The sequence below is a fragment of the Pinus tabuliformis genome, chromosome 9 (genome assembly GCF_031772625.1).
Source record: "Pinus tabuliformis cultivar Carrire ecotype Pingquan chromosome 9, CPIR1, whole genome shotgun sequence".
NCBI classification, from domain to species: domain Eukaryota; kingdom Viridiplantae; phylum Streptophyta; class Pinopsida; order Pinales; family Pinaceae; genus Pinus; species Pinus tabuliformis.
Genome location: NC_142307.1, coordinates 301547912 through 301560137, shown reverse-complemented (window position 1 = coordinate 301560137; position 12226 = coordinate 301547912). Strand labels below are relative to the sequence as shown.

Genomic DNA, 12226 nt, shown 5'->3' with positions numbered 1-12226 from the left:
CAGTCGTAAACATAGTTAGGAAACCATTTCATAAGCTCTTTTTAGACTAATATGCGATGATTTGACAGCTTGGTGGATCAAATAGATGGAAAAGAAGGCTGAAAAGGTATATAGGGAAGATGCAGGTTTGGGACTCAACATACCCCCACTGTGAAGGTGTTGCATGTCCTCATGCAACCAAAATTTAGTCATTCCCCTCTAATCCATAGGTTCTAAAGCCTCTGCTAGGACATCTAGCCCTCTTTTCTTCTTCTTTGGTGCTACCACCATCCTGGGTTTCCTTATTAGACATCTGAATTTGAGATTGATCAATTCTCTGCTCAAATTTCTGCACTTTTTCTTTAGTTTCTTGTTTTTCTTTTTCCATAGTCCCAAATGAAGCATAGTGTTATCATGAATAATTTTATCTACTTTGCTCTGCTCCTTGAGTGCTTCATTTTCTTGCTTGATATGCCTATTTAGAACCTCTAATTCAAATACCTCCTGCTTTAAATATTGAACTTGTGCATCTGGTGTCATGTGGGGCAGAGTGGTACTCGGACCTGCAACTGATTTTTCTAAAGATTCCAGGTAGTCATATACCTCCTATTGACAGGGATCTATTTCAGGTGTCTTTCTTGGACTGAGTTCAAAATCTTGTGGAGGAGGAGGACTTCTCTCTAGCTCTGGCCGAGAAGGGCTTTCATCAATATGTGGAGGACTAGTTTCAATACTTGGCTGAGGACAAGGTGGACTACGGCCAGCTGGAGGTTTCTCGGGTGTATCCCCACCCAAGTCAATGAAGTGGGGCCGTTTTACTTGTGTTTTACTCCCCTTTCCTCTTAGCCTAGTGCTTCTCCTTAAGTATGGTGGATTAGTACTCTCTTCTTGTATGCTCTGTTTTTCTTTTTCCTTTTTCTTTGCTATAGCAGCCTGTTCTTGAAGATGCACTAATCTCTCTGACATTTTTTGATAATATTCCTCTATAGATGGCTCAGGTGATTGGTAGACTTCTTGTATGGTTCTTTTGCCTTTCACTTTTTTCTGTTTCTTGTCCTTAGTTCTATTCTCTTTTTCTTTTTGACCAACTTCTTGAGTTTCTGTAGTAGGAGAGTCTTGGACTATGGCACTCTTTTCTTTTCTCCTACTTTTTCTTGGTGTCTTTGGTGTACTACTTTCAGATGCCTCAGGTGGCTCTTGAAAGTAGTTACTTATCAAGAATTGTTCCCAGGTATCTTTTTTTTTCTTTAGTTGGTCCTCAATGAGAATATTTATAAGTCCATGATGATATAGATGAGGTTCTATATTTCATATGTGTTTTTGGACTGTAATACTCATCTTTTTCAAACTCAAATAAGGCAAATTAAGAGTTTGACTCTCTAAGAAATTCATCAACAGTCTAGCATGGTACATGTACATTGAACCAAAGCATCCTTCGCAAGTGATAAATTTGTGGATAACTAACAGCAGACTGGCCCATTCTTCTTTCAATGCATGAACAGGAATTCCTTTCGTAAACACAATGGTGTCCATACCTGGGTTTCTTAGCATAATTCTCCATGCATGTTCGTCCACGCTTTTTTTTTTTAACCATCGCTCACCTTCCTGGGGTAAGCCTGTGGCAGCTGCTACTATTGTTTCAGTCACCGTGAGCTTCAAGTCTCCAATCTACACCATTTGGCCATCGAAAGACCGTGCAAAAGCTTTGGTTACCTCCTTATTATAGCCCTTAAACTTTTGAATGAAGCGTAACCATTTGGCTTTCTTCAGCAAATCTTTTGCTTGAGGGTAACCTTCTAAATTTGGTCCTTTTGGTTCTGCCCTTAGTAATTTTCCCATTCCTTCCTCTGTTTTGAATTTCAATATGAAAATTTAATTGCGTGTGCGGGTTTAGCAGAGGGAAGGTGGCTCAGTTGCAGGGTTTATGGTAAAATGCAGTGGCTGCAATCGGTAGGTGGATAGCGGGTAATGGGAATGCTTCGGGATTACAAGTGGAACAGAGGATGAGCAGCCGCAAATAAGTTCACAAGATGAAATGTGGATGTGTGTGAAGAGGATGGCCTTAATAGAATGGTAAGGGAATGGAGTGAGGTCGAGATTTTTGAATTAAACGGCTGCGTACGAAATATTACACGTTTTAATGGATGGTGCGGAAAATACGGTGGAGAGGAGCCGTAATGGGATAGGTCACATCTCATGAGTACAGGTGGTAAGTGAAAGTGCAGTCGACTATGAGTTTAAACCCGAAAATCAATCATGAGACCGTTAAGAAATGAATGCATGGTGTGCGGAATAATATCATGGAATGAGAGTGGGTAATGGAGCTATCATACCGATCTTTGCACATAGTAGAGCTTTTATGGTTTGATAACTATGCATAATCATGACTTTAATTGCTATTTGATTAAAAAAATATGCTCATACCTTTGGAAACCTTACCATTTCTTGCTCATAGCTTTTAACCAACTGCTCTTCCTTGATGTCTTGGAGATGCTCCATGTCTTCATAGCATATGATCAATTACACTTGCATTTTCATGATTATTGCACTAACATTTTGACTATGAATTTGAAAAACATAGTGGTGGCTGCCGAAACTGCTTCTGGCAGTGGAAACTGCTACCGGCTGCGGAAACTACACAGCACCCTCTTAGCTGAACAAAGATAGTTAGATAATAACTAACTGAGTGAAAATAGTCTTGAAAGGGACTTTTATTGATGAAATGAGTGGAATGGAGTGAAAGTGAAGCGGAGTGAATTGAAATGAAAATGAGATGGAGATGGAGTGGAATGGCAGAAGAGGTGGAGTGAATATGGAAAAAGAAGGAGAGAAGAGATTTTTTTTTTCGGAAATTATAGTGTCAGGTGTCCCTGATTTTCACTCTACATTTTCTGTATAAGACCGCCAATCTGTGATTGGTTTTCAGTCTTATACAATTTTTTTTTTTTTTTGAACTAAAAGAAACAAAGGCTAGGCTGGTGGGGAAGAAGAATTCTTCTTCACCAGCCTTATTGCAGAATTCTCTTGAAACATTTTGACAAATTCCTTTTTTGAGAGTGGCTTATGATAAATTTTCAATCGGTGGCCATTCACAATGAGAGGAGTTTGAAATTCATCAACGGTCTTGATTCTTACTGCTCCATTGCTAAAGACTTTGTCAATCTCATATGGCCCAAGCCAATGAGTCTAAAATCTACCTTTGAAGTCTTTAAACTTGGAATCAAACAGTAGTGCCCAATCTCCCTCTTGAAACTTTTTCTCTTTGATGTATCTGTCATGCCACTTAGCTCTTTGATGTTGAACTAGATCAGTTCTTAGAATTACTTCTTGTCTGATCTCATCTAGCTCATTTAGCTGCTCCATTCTGTGCTTTTTGGCTTCTGATAGATTCATCCCCAACTGAACTGTCATCTTGAAAGTCTTGACTTGAAATTCAATGGGGAGCAGGACTTCTTTCCCATAAACAAGTTCATAGGGAGAATGCCCTGTTGTGTTCCTCCATGTAGTTCTGTAGGCCCACAAGGCTTCAGGAAGCCTCTCTACCCAATCTCTTCTGTGTAGATGGACATTTTTGGTGATGATGCTCTCAAGAACTTTGTTTGTAGACTCCACTTGGCCATTTGCTTGCGGATGGTAAGGAGTAGATTTTCTGTGCTTGATTTTGTATTCTTCCATCAGCTTCTCCATCAAGTTAGATGTAAATTGACTTCCTTGATCTGTCACAATTTCTCTTAGGACACCAAAACGAGTAAAAACATCCTCATAAAGAAAATGAACAACTGAATTTTCAGTGGTAGAAGGCAATGCTTTGGCTTCTACCCATTTAGTGACATAATCAGTGCATACCAATATATACTTCTTCTGTTTAGATGGTGGATTAATGGGTCTAATGAAATCTAAAGCCCATTTTTCAAAGGGTTCGATGAGTACCTGTGGTTGTAATGGCATTTCATTTGAAAGAGTTGGTCTCCCAACTCTTTGGCAGCTGTCACACCTTCTGACATATTGTTTTGTATCTTTGAAGAGGGAAGGCCAATAATATCCTAAAGAAAGGATTTTATAGGCCGTCCTTTTTTCAGCAAAGTGTCCACCGCATGGTTCATCATGACATGCCTTAAGGATGTCAAGCATTTCATCTTCCCGAACACATCTTCTGATCACACAATCTAGCCCTGTCTTAAACAATTCATTAGAAATCCATGAATAATTCGAACTCTCCTGAATAATTCTTCTTTTTTCACTAGGAAATAAATGTGGAGATAGCTTCCCTGTAACCAAATAGTTATCAATATCTGCATACCAAGGAGTCCTAGTAGTTACTGCAAATAAATATTCATCTGGAAACTTATCCTCTACAGGAGAATCTTTGTTAGTATTCTGGATTCTAGACAAGAAATCAGCTACTGTATTTTGTTTCCCTGGTCTATCCAACACAGTAATATTGAATTCTTGTAAAAGTAAGAGCCATCTTGTAACTCTTCCATTAGTAACAGGTTTGTTCATTAGATATCTAATTGCAAAATGATCAGTATGGACAAAAGTTTCACAGCCTGTTATATAATGTCTAAACTTATTGATTGCATGAACAACAGCTAAGAACTCTTTTTCAGTCACGGTGTAGTTTAACTCGGTGGGAGTCAAATTTTTACTGGTGTAGTAAATGGCATAAGGAACTAAATCCTTTTGACCCAACAAAGCTCCGAGAGCTGTATCTGAAGCATCTGTAGAAATATGGAAAGGAAGTTTCCAATTTGGCCCTCTCAAAATGGGTGCTTCAGATATTCTTGTTTTCAAAGTTTCAAATGCAGATTGACAATCAGGATCCCATTTGAATTCACAGTCTTTTGTAAGTAATTTGAAGAGTGGAGATGCTATTTTGGTGAAGTTTTCGATAAATCTTCTATATTATCCAGTAAATCGAAGAAAACTTCTAACATCTTTCTGACAATTTGGAATAGGCAACTTGGAGATGACTTCAACTTTTGATCTATCAACTTTAATCCCATCCCGCGAAATATGATGTCCCAAAACAATACCTTCAGTAAACATCATAAAGAATTTTTCATGACTCAATGAAAGGTTTGTTTCTTTACACCTTATAAGGACTTTTTCCAAATTCTCTAATGCCTCTTCAAATGAATTACCATAAACTGTAAAATCATCCATATAAACCTCTACACAATCATGGATTAGATCAGAAAAGATTCCTAGTACTACCCTTTGAAATGTTGTGGGTGTATTACATAATCCAAAATGAAGTACTTGGTAAGCAAAAGTTCCCCATGGATAGGTAAATGTGGTCTTGTCTTGATCTTCAGGTGCTACCTGAATCTGATTATAGCCACTAAAACCATCCAAAAATGAAAAATACTTTTTGCCTGCTAAAGTATCTAATACCTTATCGATAAAGGGTAAAGGAAAGTGATCCTTCAAAGTTGCTTTGTTAAATTCCCTGTAATCAATGCATACCCTCCATTTACCATTCTTTTTAGGTACTATAACCAAAGGAGAAACCCATCGACTATCTGAAATTGGATAAATGAAGTTTACAGTGAGTAGTTTTTGGAGCTCTTCTTTCACTATCTCCCTAAGGTTTGGATTCATCCTTCTTTGAGGTTGTCTGGTTGGTCTACTATTTTCCTCGATATAGATGTGAGGAATGCAAGTCTTAGGGTAAATACCTTTCATATCGGTATACTCCCATGCAAATGTAGTAGAATGTTTTTGCAAGATTTTGGTTAGCTCTCCCTGTTGTGATTTTTCCAAGTTTTTGTTGATATTCATTGTTTTACCTGGAAAGATCTCAATGGCGGAACTACCAAACTCTTCCATAGAGAAAAGAGACATTTGTCTAGATGATAGATACTCAAGGTCAGAATCTAACTGAAATTGTGTGTGGTCATATTTTGAAGATGTTTCAAAGTTTTCTAATGTGTTCAGAATTTGACTATCTTCACTGATTTTAGAAATGGTAAAGACAGGTTGTATAGTATCCTCATCATCAACCCACTCATTATCTCCTATTCTGCAATTTCTTTTGCTGGAGGATACAGATTGAATTTCTTTGTAGAATTACCATCAGAAATATGCATATCCCCAGACCTACAATTGATAAAAGCATCAGTTGTGGCTAGCCAAGGTCTTCCTAAGATGAGAGGCTGTCCTCCTAAATTACTCTTGGGAGTTAAAATCATAAAATCTACTAGATATTCCCAAGATTCTAAGGAGACCGAAATGTCTTCTAATACACCATCTGGTTTGATAATTGATCGAACTGCAAGTTGCAGTAAAATAGTGTAAAAAGAAGATTAGGAAGTTTCAGTTGTTCCATAGTCTGTCTACTCATAATGTTGATAGCAGCCCCTAAATCAATCAAAGTATTTGGAATTTCTACCCCATTGATATGTGTTTTGACAATTGGACTACCGGGGTCTACATACTTCTGCATAGTAATTTTTCCCATCATGATATCCGCAATTTTTCCTACCAGGTGGATTCTTCTTGTATCTCTCGGTTTCCTTCCTGGTCTTCTAAGACTCAACTCCTTTATTGTTTTTGCTAGAATAGGAATCTCTCTAATGGCTTGTAACAAGGGAATCTTGATACAGACATTCTTTAATTCATCTAGGAAATCATAGTCAGGCAACAAGATTTGTTTTTCCACCCCTTTGTCAATTTGTAATCTTTTAGGAAAAGGAGGTGTAGATGAAGGTGCAGGTTGCTCAACTATAGGAGTTGTGGGGGTTGACTCTTTTTCTTTTTCTTTTTTAATGCTTAGGTTTTGAAGAGATGCTTCAGAACCTTTATTGGTTTCAAGAGAATCTTCCTCAGAAATGCTTTGCTTTTGAGCATCTATAGAAGGTTTATCTAAAACTCTACCTGATCTGAGTTGTACATCATTGAGAGGAACAATCATATAGGTAGGAAATTGTTGTCCTTCTACCATGTAAGCATTTTTAGGGTTTTTTTTGTTGGGGTTCGGCAATGGCTGGGAAGGTAATTTGATTGGTCTTCTGTTGGAATGGAAGCAAGAGTTGAGAATTTGGATTTTGTTGAGAAGGTTGTTGTTGTTGTGGAAATGGCAATGATAGTTGTGGATTTTGATTTGGAAGTTGTGGAGCTTGTTGGTTTTGAAAAGATGGAGGATATTGATAAAATTGAGCAAATCTCCCATAAGGATTTTGCATACCTTGTACCCATGATTGAAAAGGATTTTGAGGTTGGGACCAAGGTTGTTGCCAAGGATTCCAATTTGGTGGGGTTTGAAAGTTCATAGAGTTGTTAAACCCTTGGGTTTGTTGCCCCTGCCAAGGTCTCCTTGCAACAAAATAAAGAGACTCAATTGTATTTGGATCTTCTTGAAATACAGCTTTGAGCCCAGGAATTGAAGGACAATCCTTGGTCTCATGGTTTTCTGAACAAATCACACATGTTTCTACAACTTTTGCATCCAAGGGACATTCCCTTAGAGCATGTTTCTTTCTACATTTTGGGCAAAAGATGGCCAAAGCTTCAGCTTCTGCTTTCTGTTTGTTTTGTATTTTAAGGGTGTCTAGTTGCTCACTAAGACTCCCTAAGATATCAGTTTTGAATTCATCAAGCATGTTGCCAATCTCAGCCCTACTTACTGATCCAGTTGCAGATTTGTTTGCTCTAATGAGAGAAGGATCTCTAGGTCCTTTTCCAGTTTTAGATTTTCCCCTTGAGAGATGGACACATAGCTCTGCTATATCATGAAGTGGAAGTTGAGATATATCTCCTTTTCCCATCATGTTCAAAATATCTATCCATTCATCTCTAATGGCTTTTAATAGAAGGGCTTTCAAGGTTTCCTCATCTAAGTTATTCATTTTTGCACTTTTCAGGTTGTATTGAAATCTTTCAAGTAAATATTCTAACTTTTCATCTTCTCTTTGCACCATTTTGAATACCTCATCCTTGTGATTGGTGGGCATACAATAGTCCAGGTATCTATCCAAAAATGTTTGTTTCATATCATTCCAAGTCCTAATGGATTGAGTGACTAATCCCATGAACCATTTCAAAGCAGCTCCTTTCAATGTTGAAGGAAACAATTTGAGTTTTTGAGAGTCTTCCAGATAATCATAAGTTCGACATACGACCTCAAACTCAAATAGAAATGTTTCAGGATCTTCATTTCTTAACCCATGAAAGTTTAGGAGGACAGATGGTGAGATGTTTTTCATTGTTGCTCGAGAATCCTCATCGACTATAGGAAATCCGAATGAGTTATCTCCATCCCTATTTTCCCCATTGTTACCTCTACCTCCTCCATTGTTTCCTCCTCCTCCTCCTCTACCTCTACTTCTACCGAATCTGTTTACTACTTCCTCTGTCATGATAGTTTCCTCAGAGACTTTAGAGTCCTCTGGTTCCTCTACTAATGGCGAACGAGGAGGAATTTCTCCCTCTTCTTCTTCAGGTGATTCTACTTCTTCAACTACAATGTGTCTCCCTGTAGAAGGAAAGAAAGTATCTTTTCCTAATTCAGATTCGATGGATAGTGTGGGAGAGTCTCCTAATTCAACTACTGCCTCTTGAATTCCAGGAATCCTAAGGCGAGGAGTGTGAGTTGGAGATGATGGAGGTGTCGCTTGTCTATTCCTTGAAGTAGATGGAGTTGTAAAAATCGAACTCTTGGCCCTAGCTAAAAACATTCCCCTAGAATCTCTTGCTCTATGCATGTCATTTTTTATTTTTCTTCAAGTTGGGCTAATAATTCTCTTTCTGAACTTCCAGGTCACTCTAGGTGCAAGAAGAGAGCATACTCAAGAAATTATTAAACCAATAACTCTCTCTTTTCTGATCCTCCAGTTCACACTAAGTGCAAGAGGACAGCATACTTTGAGAGGTTATAAATTTTACTTTCTTGAAATTTTCTTGTTTTTTTTTTTAAGAAATTGGCTACCTAGTTTCACTTCCCCGGCAACGGCGCCAAAATGTTTGGTCAATTTAGTGTGTCCTAAATTGCTATTTAAAATGTCAATCCGGGAGTCGTAAACTGTTGAAGTGAAGTGCACTGTATATGCAAGATAACCAACTTCTTATCTCTTTGTCGTTTTTGAGTTTTTGGTTTGTTTTTGGGTTTATCTTCTGTGGATTCCCTAGTGTGAGATGGCAAAATTGAAAGTCAAGTATGGATGGTAATGGTGATTTCTACAATGATTCAAGTATGGATGATAATGGTGATTTCTACAATGATTTTCCAAACTTTAAAGTTCTCAAAAAGAAGGTTTCAAACTGACTGTGATGAAATCAACTCTCAAAAGGAAATAAATGCACCAAAACAGTGAACTAGTGACAATGGCCCAGTATCCTTACTGTTGTATGAAAAGAAAATAAATAAAAAAATTGAACTCAAAGCAACTCAAAGACTGAAAGCAAAGCAAACTAAATCACACTACTTCAACCCACATTCTAACCCTTCACCTTTCGACTCGCTCCGGCTATAGGAAGTAATCATAAACAAGCTGAGTAATATGATATCTAAATTGCAGGAAATCAAATTGCATAAAAGGAAACTAAGATTTAACTACTCATTCATATTTCAATTCCTGAAAATGACATAAGTAATTTAATATCTAACTTGCAGGAAAGCAAACTAAATCATACTACATCAAATAATATTCTGATTCCTCATTAATTGAGTCGCTTGGCTATAGGAAGGAAATCATAAACAGATGAGTAATATGATATCTAAGTGGCAGAAAAGTAAATAAGCAAAGAAAAATTGAAAGAAATGACAATGTTGGAATTAAAACTCAGTAAATGAATCAGTAGAAAGGACAAGATGATCTCATGTCAGTAGTCATTAAAACTATGTAATTTGCCCGGGCTGCCTACAAGAACCTGAAAGACAAAGACTGATCAGCTAGCAACCATAAGAAAGCATAAAAGGAAAAGATGAACAGCAGCTAGTTATAAACATCAGGAAATATATATACAGGCAACTAATTATAAAATCAATAACATAATGAAAGAAGGCAAGAAATTATATAGTAGATACAGGGCTTTGGTGTACAGGGGCCCTCTGCAACCTCAACCAATCAATACTCAGTCACAAATGGAACTCAAGAATGATGTCTTATCATATATTAAAGTGCAGTAAAAACATAGAAATAGAGCACGGTACAGTGGCTCGTAAAACACAGTCAATATTACATATGAAAAGCTAACTATCAAGCGTTTGATAACGCGTTATTTATAAGTGAAAACACTGCAACTAATTCCTAGATTCTACGCTACCAAACAGACACGTAAATCTCCACGGCCTGAAATCTAGCGGTATGGTAATTATGACAGTTAAATCCATGGAGTGGTGGCTACTCGATTCAGTTCACGGGTTGATCCACAGGTGTGCCAACACCTCTGGAAATTGAGGATCGTTCCATGCAAACCTTCACGTGGGAAAAACAGAGCCGTGCCACCGCAAAACTCTTGGTTTGACCCCTCCTTTGACCGTCTTTGACCATGGCTGTTTGTGAGTGATTCGGCTGAACTGAGGGAACACGCTCCATGTACATGTCACTTTCATCTTGCCCATGTGGCCGGATTCTCCATTGGACACCTGTAACATATTCTTTAACAAAATGGCTCTGGAAACTTGAGCTGGTTGCGGAAAGTGACAAGTTTTCGCAGTTGCTTGAACAAAAATCTAAATCAAACATCAGTCATAAACATAGTTAGGAAACCATTTCATAAGCTCTTTTTAGACTAATATGCAATGATTTGACAGCTTGGTGGATCAAATAGATGGAAAAGAAGGCTGAAAAGGTATATGGGGAAGATGCAGGTTTGGGACTCAAAAAACTGCATGTGCTATTCTTTGAGAAAGGCGATGAAATGGTAAATTTTGGATGAAAGCAATACCAGGACCTGTATATTTGATGTGGGAATCTATAGTTCTTAACACAACAACAACACATGTTGCATCAACAACTAGTACTTCTCCAGGTGCCAAATTTTTCTGTACAACAGACCCTCTCGCAGCTATAAAAGCAAGGCCGCATCCAACCAGTTTCTGTCTCAAAATTCCCTCACCACTAAAAACTCCAGGACGCGCCCTCCTATTCACCATAGTTGACATTGTCACATCATTAAGTGAACAGAGGTATACATCTGGCTGACAAATAATTTCTCTACCAAAAGTGACCAGATCAATCGGAAGTATTCTTGTAAGAGACGGTGCTGCCACTCCAACAAAACCATCTTGGGGACTAGAATTCACGAATGCATTGGTTGCAAAATTCTTCCCAAAAAAACCATTGCCATATACCACCTCCATTCTCTGGAGGCAATATGTTTTCCATTTGAATAGATCCAGACATATAGCACATCATACCAGGCTTGGTAATGACTGTCTCATGCGGTTTTAACATAATCTGTAGTGTCTGAGCTTCTCTACCCAATATATGGAATGGTATTACCGCTACCTGGGACTCTGGTACACATAAGGATAAAACAGATTAGAAAGCGAATGAGCAGCCATGGCGTTGCTGCATATTTTGCAACATTTCTAATAGCCAAAACAATCACCCATCCATTTCCGGATACTTTATGCACTAACTCTGTTTGGCTTCCTTTATGATTTTTTGATGAACTTCTTTGTCTGCTTTGCAAGAATAGATGGCTGGAATTTCAAAAAAGGTGACCAGGGCTGGGCCTGGAGATCTGTAGAACTTAAAAAGCCTTAACAATTACATATTTATTACAAAAAACAATTTTAACGATTTCTTCTTCAAAACAGAGTTTTGAAGAAGAATCATTCTCAGCATTATTGGTGACAAAAACTATGGAATGAAAACTTATTAGGAACATCTTCATGGCCTGCTGGCTTTATTAGACACTTTGAGGACTAAATTAACTAAACCCTAGACCCTAAAAGACCTAAAAACCTTAAATAACTCTTTGCTGACAAGAGGCCAAAACAGGACTATGAATGATTTCAAAATTGATTCAACAAACAGACCTAAACCAGCAGGTACAAAGCATTAGGGGAAATTACTGATAAGACCTTTCCGTTAAATAATGGCATGTCCCTAGCGGAATATAACTGAATGAATCGAGCGAGACACGTAAAAAATGAAATGCAAAAGAGAACTTTTGATCGTTGACAGAGGGCTGACGGGACCGACTCTAACACCACATGACATCTGCATTTGTACACCATCATGTGGCTTCACCAAGGACGAGATCTCGGTGTTAGTCATCAATGTCGACTTTCCTA

The 12226-nt window shown here is 38.0% G+C and overlaps 1 pseudogene; it reads right to left on the bottom strand.

The window, feature by feature from the left end:
* Positions 1–10801: 10801 nt before the first annotated feature.
* Positions 10802–11488, bottom strand: LOC149148411 (uncharacterized; annotated as a pseudogene).
* Between the last annotated feature and the right edge of the window lie 738 nt (positions 11489–12226).